At 44.0% G+C, this 19,273-nt stretch overlaps 1 protein-coding gene and 1 non-coding gene across 4 annotated transcripts in view; one reads left to right on the top strand and one right to left on the bottom strand.

Moving 5' to 3' along the window:
- Window positions 1-19,273, top strand: part of DIP2A (disco interacting protein 2 homolog A) — a 154,161-nt gene that overhangs the window by 25,247 nt on the left and 109,641 nt on the right. The window lies entirely within an intron of this gene.
- TRNAY-GUA lies at window positions 1,898-1,986 on the bottom strand. The gene is given in 2 exon segments: window positions 1,898-1,933; window positions 1,950-1,986. It is a non-coding gene; the product is annotated as a tRNA-Tyr (tRNA).

Genomic DNA, 19,273 nt, shown 5'->3' with positions numbered 1-19,273 from the left:
CAGAATGGAGCAGGCAAAGTGTACTTCAATAACCAAAGCAGAGTTTTTCTATCTTCCCCTTAGAGAAATGTAAAATTTGTTTATCAAAACAGTTGTGGCTATAGTGAATTGGAAATGATGGAGGGAAACAAATAGGTGCTGATATTCTGGACGGACCTCATTTCCTGGAGCACAATTGCTCCTTTTTTTTTCTTCAGCACATTGCAAGTTATGGATATCTGATAATACTTCAGAGACTTTCTTGTGTTCTCCTCACATGCAACTAATATGAGGAATTTCACAAAATATAATATACTCCAGACATTCTTCAGTGTTTCTTTCCAGAAACTCACTTCAACTTCTGGAAGTTTGAAAATTTGCTCAGGCGATTAGATTTGTGACCTTGACTTGATCAGTATAGCCATTAATTGGTATGGTCCCATTTAACAGAGAAACAAAGCCAATCCAGGGAATATTTCAAAATAAAATAAAGGAATTTAAGGACCTTGATTAGACCCAGCATACTAGCACTGAATAATATTGAGGAAGGAGTATCTCCTTGCAGTGAGTCTTGAAGGAAATAATAATAATTGTGATGTCACTTGGGTAGATACAAGATAATCATGTTGGTTATGGGCCATGTCCCAGATGGTGCTCACAGACTAAAAGGGAGGAAGAACAGGTATTTAATCCCCATTTTACGGGTGAGGAAATCGAGGGCCAGAGAAATTAAGTGAGTTGTCCCAGATCACAAAAGAGGCAAGTGGAACCCAGGTTTCCTGAACTTGTCTATCAACTCTGTTGCATTATCCCAAACACTTAGTTCAGTGCTCTGCACATAGTAAGTGCTTAATAAATACCCTTGGTGATGATGACGACTCCCAGTTGTGTGCTTTTGCCAGCAGACCATGCTACTCCTTCTTATTTATTAAAGGAGTCTTCTTAATACTAATTAGTTCAGATAAGTGAACCAGCCTTTTCTATCTAAACTGTGAGCTCACTGTGGGTAGGGAATGTGACTAACTCTGTACTCTCCCAAGTGCTTGGTACAGTGCTTTGCACATAGTAAGCGCTCAATAAGTGCCATTGATTGAATAAAAGTGAAATAGCAATCAGCATCTTCGGTTGCAATATTGATTTCTGTAGAAGCAATTTGGTTTCCAGTCACTTCATTGAAATGTGAGTTTGAGCTACTTTTATAGTCCAAAAGCTCCAGCATTCTGTTATAATGTACTTCTGAAAATGCATATTTTAAAGTCCCCATAAGTTTATTTGGCAGTTGCTGAAAAACAGAGCTTTTTTTCTCAAAGAACTCTACTGAAAGAGCATGACAGTCTTATTAAAATATTATTTCTCTTAGGGGAAATCATGCATTACTAACCTGCCATGTTTCTTTGAAGGGGATATGAACATAAGCGTTCTGGGGCTGAGTGTAGAGTGGAGAAAGAGAAGCAACATCGCCTAATGGAAAGAGCACAGGCATGGGAGTCAGAGGACCTGGGTTCTAATCCCAGCTCGGCCAAATGCTTGCTGTGTGACCTTGGGCAAGTCACTTAATTTCTGTGCCTCAGTTCTCCTGTTCTCCTTCTTACTAAAACTGAGAGCCTCATGTGGGACAGGGGCTGTGTCCAACCTAAAAATAATAATAATGTTGGTATTTGTTAAGCGCTTACTATGTGCCGAGCACTGTTCTAAGTGCTGGGGTAGACACAGGGGAATCAGGTTGTCCCACGTGGGGCTCACAGTCTTAATCCCCATTTTACAGATGAGGTAACTGAGGCACAGAGAAGTTAAGTGACTTGCCCACAGTCACACAGCTGACGAGTGGCAGAGCTGGGATTCGAACTCATGACCTTGGACTCCAAAGCCCGTGCTCTGTCCACTGAGCCACGCTGCTTCTCAGTAAAATACTCCGAAGTCCTTCGAGCCGGAATCGAACCAGCGACCTAAGGATGACGGAGAGGCAACCACTACAGTCCTCCGCTCTACCAGCTGAGCTATCGAAGGCTCCTAACCTACTTCACCTGAATCTACCCCAGCACTTAGAACAGAGTTTGACATATAGTAAATGCTTAACAAATACTATTAAAAAAATCCAAATGCAAAGGTGACACAGAAGGGAGTGGGAAACTGGAAATGAGGGCTTAGATGGGGAAGGCTTTTTGAAGAAGATGTGTTTTTAATGAGGCTTTGAAGGTGGGAAGAGTGTTCATCTAGGTGGGAGTTCTAGGCCAGAGATGGGACATAGATAGACGAGGGATCGGTGGCGAGTTAGATGAGATGGAAATGTAGTGAGTAGGTTGACATTAGAGGAGCGAAGTGTGTGGGCTGGGTTGTAACAGGAAATCAGAGAGGACAGTTAGGAGGGGGCAAGTTGATGGGTGCTTTAAAGTCAATGGTAAGGGGTTTCTTTTGGCTATGGAGGTGGATGGTGCGCAATAAATATGTTCGAATGAATGAAGGAGGTCCTTCAGGAGCGGGGTAACATGGACTCAGCCTTTTTGAAAGACGATCCGGACAGCAGAGCATGCAATGAAGTATGCAATGAAGTAGGGAGAGGCTGGAGACAGAGAGATCAGCAAGGATGCTGACGCAGTAATAAGGCAGTTTAAGATAAGTGCTTGGATTAATGTGGTTGCAGTTTGGATGGAGAGGAAAAGAAAGATTTTAGTGTCGTAGTGAAGGTTGAACCAACAGGATTTGAGGATAAGCTGAATATGTGGGTTGAATGTGAGAGATGAGTCGAGGACAGCGCCAAGGTTATGGGCTTGTGAGACAGGGAAGGATGGTATAGCTGTCTACCGGGATGAAAAAGTCATAGGGAAGATGGGATTTGGGAGGGAATATGAGGAGTTCTGTTTTGGACAGGAATCGTGAAGGATGTGAGCAAGGCAAACATACAATTGTTATTCACCACATTCCACAGTAAGAAGGTTCCCCTATTGAATCTCAGAAATAAAACTCAAAACAAATTCAAGAAAATGGTGGTAAGAAAATTGTGACTGCTAAAAATCACAGCAGGTTCAAGACAGGTTCGACTGTGAGCCCTGTCCTTAGCATGAGTCCTGGGTGAAAGGGGGACTGTGTCCATCCTCATTATCTTGTATCTACCCTAGTACTTAGCCAGTGGTTGGCACACAGTTGCATAACTAATACTATTATTATTATTACTATTGTTATTACAGGCCATAATAACGTGGTGTCTAGTTGGACGTTGGAAGGAACTTGTGGATTTTAGAAGTAATAATGATGGTATTTAAGCACTTACTCTATGTTAAGCACTGGTAGATGCCAGATAATCAGGTGGGACACAGTCTCTGTCCCACCTGATCCTCAATATGTTAAGGAGGGCAACCATCTCCTAGTTCCCCAAAAGTCCTTTTGCCCCTGATGGTTGGATCATTGATCTGACATAGTAATGGCATTGCTTAGGTCCTTAACTTTGCTCTTCCGACCCACTGCCAGTGCATAGATTACAGTATCCCAATCCCCACATCCACTAAGTGTTTCTCATTTCCCCCTCAATAATAATAATAATTGTGGTATTTGTTAAGCGTTTACTATGTGCCAGGTGCTGTATTAATCGCTGGGGTACATATAAGCAAATGGGGTTGGACACAGTCCCTGCCCCACGTGGGCAGTCTCAGTCCCCATTTTACAGATGAGGTAACTGAGTCCCAGAGAAGTGAATTTACTTGCCCAGGGTCACACAGACTAGTGTTAAACCCATGACCTTCTGATTCCCAGACCCATACTGTATTCACTGTACCATCTCTTGCTTTCCCTCTTGCTCTCTCCTTCCTGTCACCCCATTCCCCTGTCCCCCACTGCGTGGTTATACGAGTATCTGTGTGTGAGGCATGCATGTGTATACCACTTGCCTACGCCTCCAAATAGGTGTGTGGCATTTGTTTAATGTGTCTCATCATCCCCTTTTGGTTGTAGGCAGCATGGTGGAGAAGTGGGTAGGAGAAGATACCTTGTGTTTTCAAACCTGCAACCAGCCTTAACCTGGCCTCTTATTGCTGACTCTTAAAGGATATATATAGATTTGAGTTTGGAGTCCCCACTTTTCGCTCCAGGGACAAAAGGGTTTTGTAGCCCCTTTTGCCCCTGGAGCGAAAAGTGGGGACTCCAAACTCTCCACTTGAGACTTTCCAAAACAGGACTTAGGCAGAAGAGGAAAGTTTCTCCCTCCTTTCCTCTGCCTGTCCTTTGCAGCTGCTTAGTACTATTGACAAATGGTTTTAGAAGGCAAACAGAATGGGGAATGAAGTGAATTGAAGACTGGAAGTTAGAAGGACCTGGTTTCTAATTCCAGTTCTGCCACTTGTCTGCTGGGTGACCTGGGGCAAGTCACTTCACTTCTCTTGTGCCTGTTATCTATAAGATGGGGATGAAAACTCTGAGCCCCATGTGGGACATGGACTGTGTCCAACCTGATTAGCTAATGTCTACCGCAGCTCTTAGTACAGTGCCTGGCACATAGTAAGCGCTTAACAAATACTATTAAAAAAATTGATGAACCTTCCCCATTTTCTTTTCCCTTTTAAACTTATCTTCTCTGCTCGTGTTTTCTTTCAGTTTTTTTGCTATAAAAATTTAAGAGAACAGCTTAAACTATTTTATATGGATATTGAGCTCTGTCCTCCATTTTGCTTACCTTAATAAATAAACCTATTGTGTTAAATGAGAAGCTTTTGAGAAATGCTTGGTTAAATGTAAATGTTTAAAATAGGGTGCCCAGATGACATTCAGGAGTTGGTGCTAAAAAAAATTGGAGTTAGATCAATGAGTCTGTTCATTCCCTTTGAAGATGTTAAGGATATGAGGTACCAAAAATCTGTAAAAATAAATAAATAATGAAAATATATTGCTAATTTTCAAAAAATGGAAGTGATCCTGGCCGATATCACCCAGAAAATCTGGCCATGAAACTCTTGGGAAAAAATGGTGATAATGTGGGAGCTTGAGTCCAGCTAGGAAAAGATTAACCATAAATAAACCTCTGCAGTCACAGGTGCTGTGTTCTTGACATAATTCCCCAGTCACATTCTGTCCAAATGTATAGTGAAAATACATGTTATGGAAGACCTGGCTGTACTTTTTGTAGAAGAAATTATGTGTTACCTGTGTAAAATGTGGGTGTTTGGCTACAGCAGTAATAACACCAAAAATACGAAGGTAAAGCATGGACTTGAAAAAGAAAATGGAATTGAGCTCTGCATATAAAAACACATACAGGTCTACTAAAAAACCACGTAAACCATAGTTATCCTCCAGATGATATCTAAATGTCCTTGACAAGTTACTGATAGAAAATACCAGGAATCATGGAGAAAAATATTTTCAATGTGTTTAAGTTCAGCAAATTTAATACTGCTAAGTAATCAGTATTAGGTACACATCACAGTAAAGCAAAGGGTATGCATCTAGTATGATTTTTTTGAACATTCATTTTCCACATAGTGTTTTGTGGCAGGTGAAAACCACTCATCCAGTTTTTAAGAATGGTCTTAAAGAATGTCTTTAAGAATGGACAACCTTGTATTTGCTTATTATCCTGCTAGCTTGCTGTCTGTCCTCATACTGTTACCCCTGGCCTACTTTGGTAACAAGAGATTGTAATTTAGGAGGCCACCCACCAAGTTCATAGTTCACAACAGTTCCTCCCATTTTTGAAGATAATCCCACTGTCCTCCCTATCTCACAAGGCCTTAACCTTGGCGTTGTCCTCGACTCCTCTCTTTCATTCAACCCATATAATCTGGGTTATACCCACAAAGCATCGCTAAAATTCACCCTTTCCTCTCGATTGACCCTTCTGCCGCCCATCCTCCTCCGCATCAAACAGAAATACCTTATCATTGGCTTTAAAGCGCTCCATCAGCTTGCCCATTCCAACTTTACCTTACTGTGCTCCTCCTACAAACTATCCTCCATGCTTCTCTCCGCGAGTGCCAACCTGCTCACTGAGCCTCAGTGTCTCTCTCCCTGCGGACGCTTTTCCCATGTCTTCCCCCAGTCTAGAACTCCCTCGCCCTCTATATAATAATGATGGCATTTAAGTGCATACTATGTGTCAGGCACTCAGGTGTGACACAGTACCTGTCCCACATGGGGCTCATCGTGTCAATCCTTGTTTTACAGATGAGGTAACTGAGGCCCAGAGAAATGAAGTGATTGGCCCAAGGTCACATGGCAGACGTGGTGGAGCCAGGATTAGAACCCATGACCTGACTTCCAGGCCCATGCTCTATCCAGTAGGCCATGTACTCCAGACGTCACATGGCAGACAAATGGTGCAGTCAGGATTAGAACCCATGACCTGACTTCCAGGCCCATGCTCTGTCTAGTAGGCCGTGTAATCCAGACTGCCACCTGGATTAGACCCCACCGTCAAAGCATTATTAAGGTCGCCTCTCCTCCTTAAGAGGCCTTTCCGGATTAAGCCTTTTTGCACACCTTCCCTCTCCCTTTGGAGCTGGACCCTTTGATACTCAGATGACCCACAGCATTTCTTTACGCATCTGCAACCTGTTCATATTAATACCTGTCTCCCCCTCTAGACTTTAAACAAATTGTGGGCAAGCAAACTGCATACCAACGCTGATGTATTGTACTCTCCCAAGTGCTTAATACAGTGCTGTGCACACAGTAAGTGCTCAGTAAATACCATTAAGCTCCACATGGCAGGTTGCACCTTCCTAGCATGATCTGGTTGATGCACCCCCTTGCCTGTGCCTTTTATATCCCAAGAAATCCCCTTTACAAGCCTCCCAACCTCCCCGTAGTAGTTCATCAAAGAGCTCTGCCTGATGAGGAAGTCCTGACTTTCTTTTGATGAGGAATGTGTGAACCCTTGAGAGGAAATTCCACTTCTTGGTGATGCAAAGCTGTCTGCTTCCTTCTCCTTTTGATGACTGGACCCTTTTTGAGATCTCCGTTTTGATGGTGGTATGCATTAACCCTTCAGAGGAAGTTCCTCCTCTGGGTGTTTTAAAAGATGAGCTTCTTAAAAATACCTCTCCCATGCATCTTCACCTTCCAGGGACAAGCAAATTAAGTGTCCTGGACAGTGAGTGCCCAATAAATACGACGGATTGCGGATTCAGGCTCCGTGTATATTAATAATAATAATGATAGAATTTATTAAGTGCTTACTATGTGCCAGGAACTGTACTGAGCAGTGGGATGAATATAAGCAAATGGAGTTGGACATGGTCCCCGTCTCATGTGGGGCTCACAGTCTCAATCCCCATTTTACAGATGAGGTAACTGAGGCCCGGAGAAGTGAAGTGACTTATCCGGGGCCACCCAGCAGACAAATGGTGGGAGCAGGATTAGAATCCATGACCTTCTGGCTCCCAGGCCTCTGCTGTCTCCACTACGCCATGCTGCTTCCCTTGCTGCTGTTACCTGTTGTGCAGCTAACATGTCATTTTACCTCTAGAACACTGGTAACAAAGTTTAATACCTTTAATGAATGCTTGTAATCATTATCATCAAAGGTATTTATTGAGCGCTTACTGTGTGCAGAGCACTGTATTAAGTCCTCCAGAGAGTACAGTACAACAGAGTCGGTAGACATATTGCCTGCCCACAAGGAGCTCACAGTCTAGGAGAGACAGACATTAATATAAATAATCCTCTAGAAAGGGTGCAGAGAGTAGAAATGAATCTTTTAAGTTCAGCTTCAGAGCTCCTGACCTTTTGAGGCTACACCACATACCCTAATAATAATAATGTTAATGTTGGTATTTGTTAGCGCTTACTATGTGCAGAGCACTGTTCTAAGCGCTGGAGTAGATACAGGGTAATAAATTGTCCCACCTGAGGCTCACAGTCTTAATCCCCATTTTACAGATGAGGTAACTGAGGCACAGAGAAGTTAAGTGACTTGCCCACAGTCACATAGCTGACAAGTGGCAAAGCCGGGATTTGAACCCATGACCTCTGACTACCAAGCACGTGCTCTTTCCAGATAAGTGATATCTACAATAGAGATTAATTGAATCTTGAGATTTATCCGAGTAGCCCATCCAACATTAACCTCTATAAACCTTCATTTTGAAACAGGTTTCCCATAGTGAATTTCTCCATTTGAAGTACACGGTGTATTTGCTGCAGAACGAAACAGCATTTTCTTGTAATTCATTAGTTGCTCGTGCCTCAGCAAAAATAGGGAATGAGGCTCTGGACTTAATTTAAAATATTATCTGTGGACTCAACCCAGATTGTTAAAAATAGATCAGAGCTCATCTAGTGAAAGAGGAGCATTTTTTTTTTTCAGTTTTTGGAGGTGAATACACTTTTGGGTCACTCGGATACTGTTTTAAGCGCTGCTCTCATATATATTAATTAAATGAAACTCGGGTGGCCAGGGATATTGCTCCATCCATGTTACCTGACGTAGACACAGGATGTGAAGATTGTCCAGAGAATCTGATATAAAGTTGCAAACTTGAATTTTTTTTTAATGGTTTTTGTTAAGCACTCTCTATGTGCCAGGCACTATAGATACAAGGTAATCAGATTGACACGGCGCCTGTCTCACTTAGGGCTCACAGTCTTAATCCCCATTTTACAGATGAGGTAACTGAGGCCCAGAGAGACAGTGTGACTTTCCCAAGGTCACACAGCAGACCAGTGGTCGAGCCAAGATTAGTATCCAGGTCCTTTTGACTTGCAGGCCCGTGCTGTATCCACTAGACCAAGGTGCTTATCTAATGTAATAATGTACATATTTCGGTGTCATCCTTGACTCGTCTCTCTCGTTCACCCCACACATCCTATCCGTTACCGAGACCTGCCGGTTTCACCTCTACGATAGCGCCAAGATCCGCCCTTTCCTCTCCACCCAGACGGCTACCTTACTGTTACGGGCTCTCGTTATATCCCGGCTAGACTACCGTGTCGGCCTTCTCTCTGACCTCCCTTCCTCCTCTCTCGCCCCGCTCCGGTCTATTCTTCACTCCGCTGCCCGGCTCATCTTCCTGCAGAAACGATCTGGGCATGTCACTCCCCTTCTTAAACAACTCCAGTGGTTGCCTATCGACCTCCGCTCCAAACAAAAACTCCTCACTCTAGGCTTCGAGGCTCTCCATCACCTCGCCCCTTCCTACCTCTCCTCCCTTCTCTCTTTCCACCGCCCACCCCGCACGCTCCGCTCCTCCGCCGCCCACCTCCTCACCGTCCCTCGGTCTCGCCCGTCCCGCCGTCGACCCCCGGGCCGCGTCCTCCCGCGGTCCCGGAATGCCCTCCCTCCTCACCTCCGCCAAACTGATTCTCTTCCCCTCTTCAAAACCCTACTTAAAACTCACCTCCTCCAAGAGGCCTTCCCAGACTGAGCTCCTCTTCTCCCTCTACTCCCTCTGCCATCCCCCCTTTACCTCTCCGCAGCTTAACCCTCATTTTCCCCTTTTCCCTCTGCTCCTCCCCCTCTCCCTTCCCATCCCCACAGCACCGTACTCGTCCGCTCAACTGTATATATTTTCGTTACCCTATTTATTTTGTTAATGAATTGTACATCACCTCGATTCTATTTAGTCGCCATCGGTTTTTACGAGACGTTCTTCCCCTCGACTCTGTTTATTGCCATCATTCTCGTCTGTCCGTCTCCCCCGATTAGACCGTAAGCCCGTCAAACGGCAGGGACCGTCTCTATCTGTTGCCGACTTGTTCATCCCAAGCGCTTAGTACAGTGCTCTGCACATAGTAAGCGCTCAATAAATACTATTGAATGAATTGAATGAATGAATGAATGAATAATAATGAGCCAATGAGCCTCTAGTCATATTTCATAAGTCTCTGGTCAGGGTCAGTGACTGGAGAGTTATCCTGAACTGGTAGGCGGCAGCCACACCCTTGACTCATACGTCTTCTGGTATTTAGCCAGTCTGCCCACTTCACATTGTTTTGCCTTATGGACAGGCTCAAACCTGTCTCTTCACCTCTTAAACTAAATAAAGGAAGTCTCTCCTCCATTCCCAATCTGTCCTGCCCCCAGATGGTGGGGGTATTTGATGGGTTGGTGTTACTTAATACTTATTAAAGCCAGGTTACAGGCGATAATTCCTATAGAACTATTATTATCCCCTTTCATGCCAAATCCAGGGTTTACACCTGTAATTCTGGCATTAGTAAGTCTAGTGCAGTTTCAGCCAGCTAAAAACACAGGCAGCACATAACCTTGAGCAATTAGATGCTAGTGAATATAAGGTGTGGCTTATGTTACTATAGGAACAGAGCTGGTTGTAAGGGTGAGAAAAATGAATGTCCCCAAAGCTGCTGATTTTCAGGACCACAAGTTAAGGTCGTATTGTAAATCCTGTCCTGATTTTCCTATCATTATAGATAACACCACCATCATCCTCCCCCTCTCAACAAGCCCTTAACCTCAGCATTATCCTCATCTTTCATTCAACCAGACATTGTTTGTCATGAAATTCTGTAGTTCTACCCTCACAGCATCTCTAGAATCCAGCCTTTCCTCTACACCCAAACTGCTACCTTACTGATTATATCCCACCATAGCATCACATATCCTGCCATGACTACTGACTGCATCAACCTCTTCAGTCACCTCCCTGTCTCCTCTCTTTCCTTTCTCCAGTCGTTCCTTCACTCTTCTTCCTGGATCATTTTTTCTAAAGAACCAATCAGTCTGTAGCTCCCCATTCCTCAAATCCTCATCCACCTCTGCATCTAACAAAAGCTACTTACCACTGGATTCAAGACACTCAATTACCTCTTCCCCTCCTACCTTACCACACTTAATCTCCTATTACAGACCAGTAATCACACTTAATAATAATAATAATAATAATGTTGGTATTTAAGTACTTACTATGTGCCGAACACTGTTCTAAGCGCTGGGGTAGATACAGGGTGATCAGGTTGTCCCACGTGAGGCTCACAATTAATCCCCATTTTACAGATGAAGTAACTGAGGCACAGAGAAGTGACTTGCCCACAGTCACACAGCTGACAAGTGGCACATCCAGGATTCGAACTCATGACCTCTGACTCCTAAGCCCATGCTCTTTCCACTGAGCCACGCTGCTTCTCTGCACACTTCACTCCTCTAAAGCCAGTTTACCTCAATCTCAACTATCTCACCACCTACCTCGTGTCTATATTCATTCATTCAATAGCATTTATTGAGCGCTTACTATGTGCAGAGCACTGTACTAATCCCTCTGTCCTGGAACTCCCTCCCCCATTTAGAACCAACAGCTCACCATTCTCCCTCCTTTAAAACATCGGTAAAATCACATCTCCCCCAAGAGGTCTTCCCTGAATCCTCATTTCCCCTATTCATCCTCCCCTTTGCATCATCTCTGCTCTTGGACACGTATCCCTTAATCACTTTGACACTTATCCCAGCCCCACAGCACTTCTGTACTCTATTTCCCCTACCTGTAATTTATTTTAGTGTCTGTCTCCCGCTGTAGACTAAGCTCCTTGTGGGCAGTGATTGTGTCTGCCAACTCTGTAATATTGTACTTTCCCAAGTGCCTGCTGTATATCATCAATCAGTTATATTTATTGAGTGCTCACTGAGTGCAGGACCTTATTTTATTTGCCTCCTTACTGGTGTCTCTCCAGCTTTACCCAGTACTACATATTGCAGGCTACATCTGGCATTTCTGCTTTCATCTCTCTCCTCATTAGACCTCTAATGAATACCCATTTCCTTCTGCATTAATAAATACCAATGATTGGTCGGATTGATTAATTACATTCCTAAACATTGGCTTCAAGGCTTCCCCCCAGTTCTCTCTTTCTTGCCAATCCGTTGTCTTCATCCATTCCTTCAGCTCATGCTCACAAACAGATCTCCTCACTGCCTCCTGCTCTCCCACTTCTGCCTCAATCAATTAATCGTATTCGTTGAGCACTTACTGTGTGCAAAGCACTTTACTGAGTACTTGGGAGAATTCAGTGTAAGAGAGTTGGTAGACACCTCTCCTGTCCATAACAGGCTTTCAGTTTAGTTGGGGAGACAGACATTAATATAAATAATATTAAGCGCTTACTATGTGCCAGGAACTGTACTAAGCAGTGAGGTGAAAGGCATGCCCCTTCAAATTTCCAGTGGGGCAAATGAGATCAAGTTGGAGTTGGGAGAGTTGAGCCATTTGGTTCTTAAATATTGGTGGACCAGCTTTTAGTCTTCTTTTCTTAGTGCCACCTTCTCCACTCTTCCTTTGAGTATAAGCAAACTCACCAGTATGTTCATGAAAAAAAAAAATTGGTGTTTCAGTAAACTGTGGGAAATTTCTATTAGACTAATTGGTAAATATAAAATGCTCCCTTTAATGATGCTTCAGCACCACTGTGTTTCTAGCCCTGGGATTTACCTTCCTTTCCTCCACCTGGATTTATTTCTTGTTGGTTCTTTGTTTCTTGAAGGAGGATAGAGGGGTTTAGAAAGCAGAGGTTTCTTTTGGATGTGTTCACTTATCTCCAAATTTTCACTAGTTATGGTTCACCTCAACACATACATACATGCACAACAAAGTCGTTTGGCTTTATTATGCCGCTATGTTTAGGCTAAGGTTCTTAGTGTTTTGGGAACTTGTAGTTTTCCCCAGAAGGGCATAATTGCTCCCCATAAGTGTAGAGGCACAGTTTCTTAGTGGTGGGGATTTAATTGGCATGTAAAGTTGTTCTTGATATCTGTGTATCCAGAGATTTTAATTTGTGCCCAAATGACTCCAGAAATGGAGTTCAGTTAATAAGCTAGTAGAATATGTGTGCATTTTTGAAAGGTCTTTTAATGTGGGGTTGTTCTGTATTTAACATTTCAATTATTGCCTTTGAGCAAACGATGTCCTTCAAGTGCTGCATGCTTTTTTTAAAAAAAAATCCAGAAATCTAATTGGCATCATAATTTTATTCAGTAATTTAAATTAACTCACATCTGTTCAATTGTTTTTATGCAAAAATTCCCCCATTGCTCTTCTTCCTCCAACCACCCCAAACAAAAGAGTAGTTGGGTTTAGTAGTTGGGTTTAGTTGGGTCCCAACTGGAGCACCAATCAGTGTTCCTTGTCATTTTAAGCAATCCTCCTTTGGGGTTTAAAATGCTTTAAATTTGGTTGGGGGGCTGTGGTGGGGATTACGTTTTTGAATTTTAAAAAATTATTCAATCAAATTGGACCAAGACAAAGTATTTAATGGATGTGATTAGATTAATATCCTGGAATTTAAAATGTATTCATTATGCAAAAGAACATTAAGATATTCTAATTTAACATACCATCTTGCTAGTTGGATCGCAGCTAGGAAACTTACATATTTTTGGAATTGTTTAGGCTCAAGGTGTGGCTTTTGCGGGTTTAAACTATTTCAGGAGGTGACCAGATTTTAAATATGGGCAGGGGAGGGTCTGCTTTAAAATCATTTGGAAGTGCCCCCTTTATTTTTTAATTGGTCTATTAGATCTGTGTGTCAGGTATTTCTTTGGTAATACTGTTTCTAGGGTCTACAAATGGCCCAAATAACTAAATGAACATTCAGCACACAGCTAGATTTTGGCAAACAACAATGTTAAGGCAACCGTGCTTATGCTAGGGTATTTGAGTCCAGTGTCTATTCAGAATTTCACAGTATTCAAATCTTTGGAGGATAGGACTGTGAGATGAATGGGATAAGCAAAAATTGAACATGGGGACCAGTTTTTCGAGGGAACGCCCTCCAGACTCTGTTTAGAGTGGGAAGGAGGGAAATCCCCTGAAAAATAAAATAAAACATTTGAAATAACTCAACCCTGTCAGATAATTCCAAAATATAGTTGATTCTATCAAGGAGATGTTAATTTTACGAATTCACTAGAACAATGCAGCAATACCATTACCTAACATTAAAATATGCAAATCACTGTTCAAAAGACAGTGCCCCTTGCCCCTTCCTACCTCTCCTCCCTTCTCTCTTTCTACCGCCCACCCCGCACGCTCCGCTCCTCTGCCGCCCACCTCCTCGCCGTCCCTCGGTCTCGCCTATCCCGCCGTCGACCCCCGGGTCACGTCCTCCCACGGTCCCGGAACGCCCTCCCTCCTCACCTCCGCCAAACTGATTCTCTTTCCCTCTTCAAAACCTTACTTAAAAATCACCTCCTCCAAGAGGCGTTCCCAGACTGAGCTCCTCTTCCCCCTCTACTCCCTCTGCCATCCCCCCTTTACCTCTCCGCAGCTAAAGCCTCATTTTCCCCTTTTCCCTCTGCTCCTCCACCTCTCCCTTCCCATCCCCACAGCACCGTACTCGTCCGCTCAACTGTATATATTTTCGTTACCCTATTTATTTTGTTAATGAATTGTACATCGCCTCGATTCTATTTAGTTGCCATTGTTTTTGCGAGATGTTCTTCCCCTTGACGCTGTTTAGTGCCATTGTTCTTGTCTGTCCGTCTCCCCCGATTAGACTGTAAGCCCGTCAAACGGCAGGGACTGTCTCTATCTGTTGCCGACTTGTTCATCCCAAGCGCTTAGTACAGTGCTCTGCACATAGTAAGCGCTCAATAAATACTATTGAATGAAAAGACTGGAGAGAAATGCACTGACATAGGTTCAGACAGATTCTACAGAGGATCCGCAGTTATTAAGAGGCTGCAGCGGAAGGATAGACACAACTAGGCAATACAACAGTTTTTTTTAAATGGTATTTGTTAAGCGCTTACTGTGTGCCAGTCTCTGTTCTAAGTACTGGGGTGGATGCAAGCTAATCAGGTTGTCCATAATCCTTGTCCCACATGGGGCTCAAAGTCGAAATCCCCATTTTACAAATGAGGTAACTGGGGCACAGAGAAGTGAAGTGACTTACCCAAGGTCATACAGCAGGTAACTGGAGGAGGCAGGATTAGAATCCAGGTCCTTGCTCCCAGAATGTGCTCTACCCACAAGTCCACTCCTCACCATTGCCTTTAAAGCACTCCATCACCTTGCTCCCTCCTACAACCCAGCCGCACACTTGGTTCCTCTGGTGCTAACCTTCTCACAGTGCCTCTATCTCACCTATCTCGCTGCCGACCTCGGCCCACGTCCAGCCTCTGGCGTGAAACACCCTCCCTCCTCAGATCCGCCAATCCCTCTTCCCCCTTCTAAGCCCTACTGAAGTTGCACCTCCTCCAAGAGGCCTTCCCAGACTAAGCCCCACTTTTCCTCATCTCCCGTTCCCTTCTGCGTCACCCTGACTTGCTCCCTTTGCTCTACCCCCCAACCACAATCCCACAGCTCTTAGGTATATATCTGTAATTTTATTTATTTTGATGTCTATTTGTATCGAAGTCTGTCTCTGCCCCCCAGACTGTGAACTTGTTGTGGGCATTGGGGCATCGATTGTCACTGTTTATTGTTGTATTGTACTTTCCCAGGTGCTTAGTACCGTGCTGTACATACAGTAAGTGTTTAATAAGTACGATTGAATGAATGGATGAGTAGTCTACGCTGCTTTTCAGTTTAAATGAGACAGAACGTAGAGCAGTTAAAAATAGAAGAGACAGTTGTAAGAGCCAAGGTGTAACCATCCTTCACTGCACAGCCTTCAGGTGCTCACAACTCCAGGCAGAGGAGGCCTCTGTGCCAAACGGCCATGAGGCTTGGGGAGCCCAGTGTGGCTTCTTGAGTCCCAGTGGCCTGGATGCCTTGGGCCACTTGGTTGGCACCAGCTTCAGCCTGCTTTGGTTTGGGCTTTTTTGGGGAGTGAGTCATCCCCCTGCCTCTGGCAGCAGGGAGGAAAAAAGCCACCCTAACTGCAGCAGAGCTAATGTGAATCCAAAATCGATTTATGACTGATTGGACAATAAAATGAAGACATTTAGCCTTTAAAAATAGGTTTCATTAACCTTACTTAAAAACAAAAGGTCTGAGGGGTAGGAATCGGGTCGAACCATAAGATTCCATCCTCCAATTATCCTATTTTGAGTTATCTAATCCTTCATTTCTCTCCTTTTTGCCTATATTTTGCCCTTTTTTAATGGTATGTTAAGCACTTACTATGTGCAAGGCACTGTACTATGCGCTAGGGTAGATCCAAGCTAATCAAGTTGGACATAGTCCCTGTCTCACTTGGGACTCCCAGTCTTAGTCCCCATTATACAGATGCAGGAACTGAGACCTAGAGAAATGGAGTGACTTGCCCAAGGTCACACAGCAGACAAATGGCAGAGGACCAGGATTAGAACTCTGGTCCTTCTGACTCCCAGGCCTGAGCTCCATCCACTAGACCACGTTGCTTCTCGATGACCATTTTGCTCAGTTCAACCACTTCCATAAGTGGTGGGGAAGAAAGTGAAAACTACTAGTTTTACTGGTAGTTAAGAGCATGTATAAAAAGATTTGATGGGGGAGGAAAAGAAATGAAAAACTATTGGCTAAAACAGCCATTTATTAATGATTTAATTTGGCCCAATTACCGTGGATAATCAAATGTTGGTTGATTTAACAAGCATTAGCTTTTCCTAGAGTGAGTTTCTTGCTTTCCTAGGCGTGTCTGAGTTTCTTTTAAGGATTGTGTGGGGCTGTGGGTACAAGCCAACCCAAATGAGTGGGGGTTGTTGGGATGGCAAAAAAATTGGTAGAAATTGTGGCCGCAGAGAGAAAAGTTAAGTGATAGGAAGGGGTGTTTGTACATGGAAATGGAAGTGGGGACAATGCTTAACCTTTAGTTTCTGGCAACTATCAGGAATTGTCCATCTAATTTCCTTCACTTCACATCCTCTTGTATCTCCCAAAACTCTTCTATCCACTTTTGTCCGGGACTTTTGCTTTCAGGATCCAAAGGTTTATGTGTACCAAATAAATGAAATGTCTCTTGTAATCATCCCTAATCCCCCTTTTTTAGAAGATTCCACATAGTGGTTCTCAAAATTTTTTGTTATGGCAGCTGTTGGGACTTTCACATTTCAATGGTTGCATCTTTAAAAATTCGCTCTCTATCCTTTTCCCTTCCTAGTTTCCATACTCCTTCCCTTATGGACTGTGTCCATTTTTATTGACTCCCCGCTTTATCTCTCCTGTTCCTGTTACCACTCCCACTCAGGGATAAAAATTTTGTGCAGGTGGAACAGGGGAGAGAAGCAGAGAAGACAGGGAAATGGAGAAAAGGAGAAGATAAAGAAATTGGGGCGAGATGAAGTGTGGACAGACAGTAGGAGAGCATTAGTAAACCAGAGCCCGCACAGCCCCTTTTAGATCCCCTCTTATCCTTTAATATTGATTAAAAAGTAGTATGGTATCTGTTAGCTGCTTACTATGTGCCAAGCACAGTTCTAAGCGCTGGGGTAGATTCAAGTTAGGTTGGATGTGCTCTGCACACAGTAAGTGCTCAATGAATAATGATTTAATGTGTGGACACAGTCCCTGTCCCACAAAGGGTTCACACTCTTAATCCCCATTTTTCAGATGAGGTAACCGAGCCCCAGAGAAGTGAAGTGACTTGCCTTTGCTCACACAGTCATGTGGCAGAGCCGGGATTAAAACCCGTGACCTCCTGACTCCCAATCCCGCACTCTAACCACTACGCCATGCTGCTTTAACATTCATCACCTGTCTTTGGAAAGATTTATATTCTACCTCCACTCAGGCATCCACCCCTCTCTTCTTGACCACATCCTACTTCTTTCTAGTCCTCTTTCCACCCTCCTCCACCAGACTCTTTCCAGCTATTTGACTGGCGAAGCCTATCCCTAATCTGCGCTCCGCAGGAAAGAAACATCAAACGCTGCGAAGAGCTTTAGATTTTAGTGGCATTGCGGCACCTATCAGAAGTATACATGGACCGTTTTTTTTGTTGTTGCTGTTGTTAAGCACTTACTCTGGGGCAAATACTAAGTACTGGGGTCTTGTCTTACGCTGTCGAGTCGTCTTCGACCCAAAGCGACATTATGGGCGACATCATGAGCACATGGGCCTCACCTCCATATGCAATCGTTCTGGTAGTGTATCCATAGTTGTTTTTTTTGGTAAAATATTGAGTGGCTTACCATTCCCGCCTTCTGCGCGGTCAGCTTGAGTCTCCGCCCTGGACTTTCTCTCATGCTGCTGCTGTCCAGAGCAAGGGACTTTTGACTAGCAGATGGCCTTTCACTTGCTAGCCACTGGCCAAGGTAGGAATGGAATGGGTAGGCCTCTGCTTGACTCTCCCTCCCGTAGTCGAGATTGGTAGAGTAATGGAAACTCTCCAGGTGTGACCCTGAGATGGGAAACATTGGGTTAGGTCCAAGGTAATCGGGTTGGATACAGTCCACGTCCCACATGGGGCTCACAGTCTTAAACCCTCTAGACTATAAACTCATTATGGGAAGGGAACACGTCTGCTAATTCTCTTGTATTGAAGTCTTCCAAGTGCTTAGTACAGTGCTCTGAACATAGTAAGCATTCAATAAATACCTTTGATTGGTTGATTAAACCCAGTTTTACAGATGAAGGAACTGAGGCACAGAGAAGCAAAGTGACTTGCCCAGGGTCCCACAGAAGACAAGTGGAGGATCTGGGATTAGAACCCAGGTCCCTTGATTCCCAGGCCTGTGCTTTGCCCATTAGGCCACGCTGTTTCCGCCAGTTGCCTGTTGAATAGAGAAGAGAGCTTGTGCCTCTGTTTGGCTTCCCAATTGATCAGTGCAACACACTGCAGTCAGTAGATGCTCAGTGTATTTGTATACACTCTATACAAATGAAGGTAATTCCCCCTTTCATGGCCTCTTCAGTAAGAGCATTTCCGTTCAAAGAGCAAATTCCAAAGTCGGTGCTCCTGGAATCGCCGTTGTGCACTGTCACTGTTTCTGTGTGTACATTTATGCTCTGAACAATATCTTCCTGCATCATGAATTCATTAATGCTTTAAGAATGTCAGTTGGTCATCAGAAAGTCTTGTGAATGTGCAGGAATTGCTGACCCATTGTGTGACCTGCTACTGCTCCAGGAAACATGGGGCAGGGGAAAACTGCCTGGGAAGTTTTCATGGAGAAGTCACAGGGAGGCTGGAAAACAACCTTCCCCTCCAACGTGGTCTGGTGAGAAACAGCATGGCCTGAGTGGCAAGAACATGGGCCTGACTGTCCAAAGACCCAATTCTGCCACTTCCCTGCTATGGGAACTTGGACAAGTCATTTAACTTCTCTGTGCCTCAGTTTCCTCATCTCTAAAATGGGAATTTGACTCCTGTTCTCCCTCTTCTTTAGAGTCCCTTGTAGGACTTGGAGTATGTCTGGCTTGATTATTTTTAACCTGTCCTAGTGCTTAGTACGGTGATTGGCGTGGAGTAGTGCGTAGTCTCCATCCTTTTTTCCTCC

This window comes from Ornithorhynchus anatinus, chromosome 7 (genome assembly GCF_004115215.2).
Source record: "Ornithorhynchus anatinus isolate Pmale09 chromosome 7, mOrnAna1.pri.v4, whole genome shotgun sequence".
Classification (NCBI taxonomy): domain Eukaryota; kingdom Metazoa; phylum Chordata; class Mammalia; order Monotremata; family Ornithorhynchidae; genus Ornithorhynchus; species Ornithorhynchus anatinus.
The sequence above is the reverse complement of the archived record's forward strand: the minus strand, read 5'-3'. Positions and strand labels throughout refer to the sequence as shown.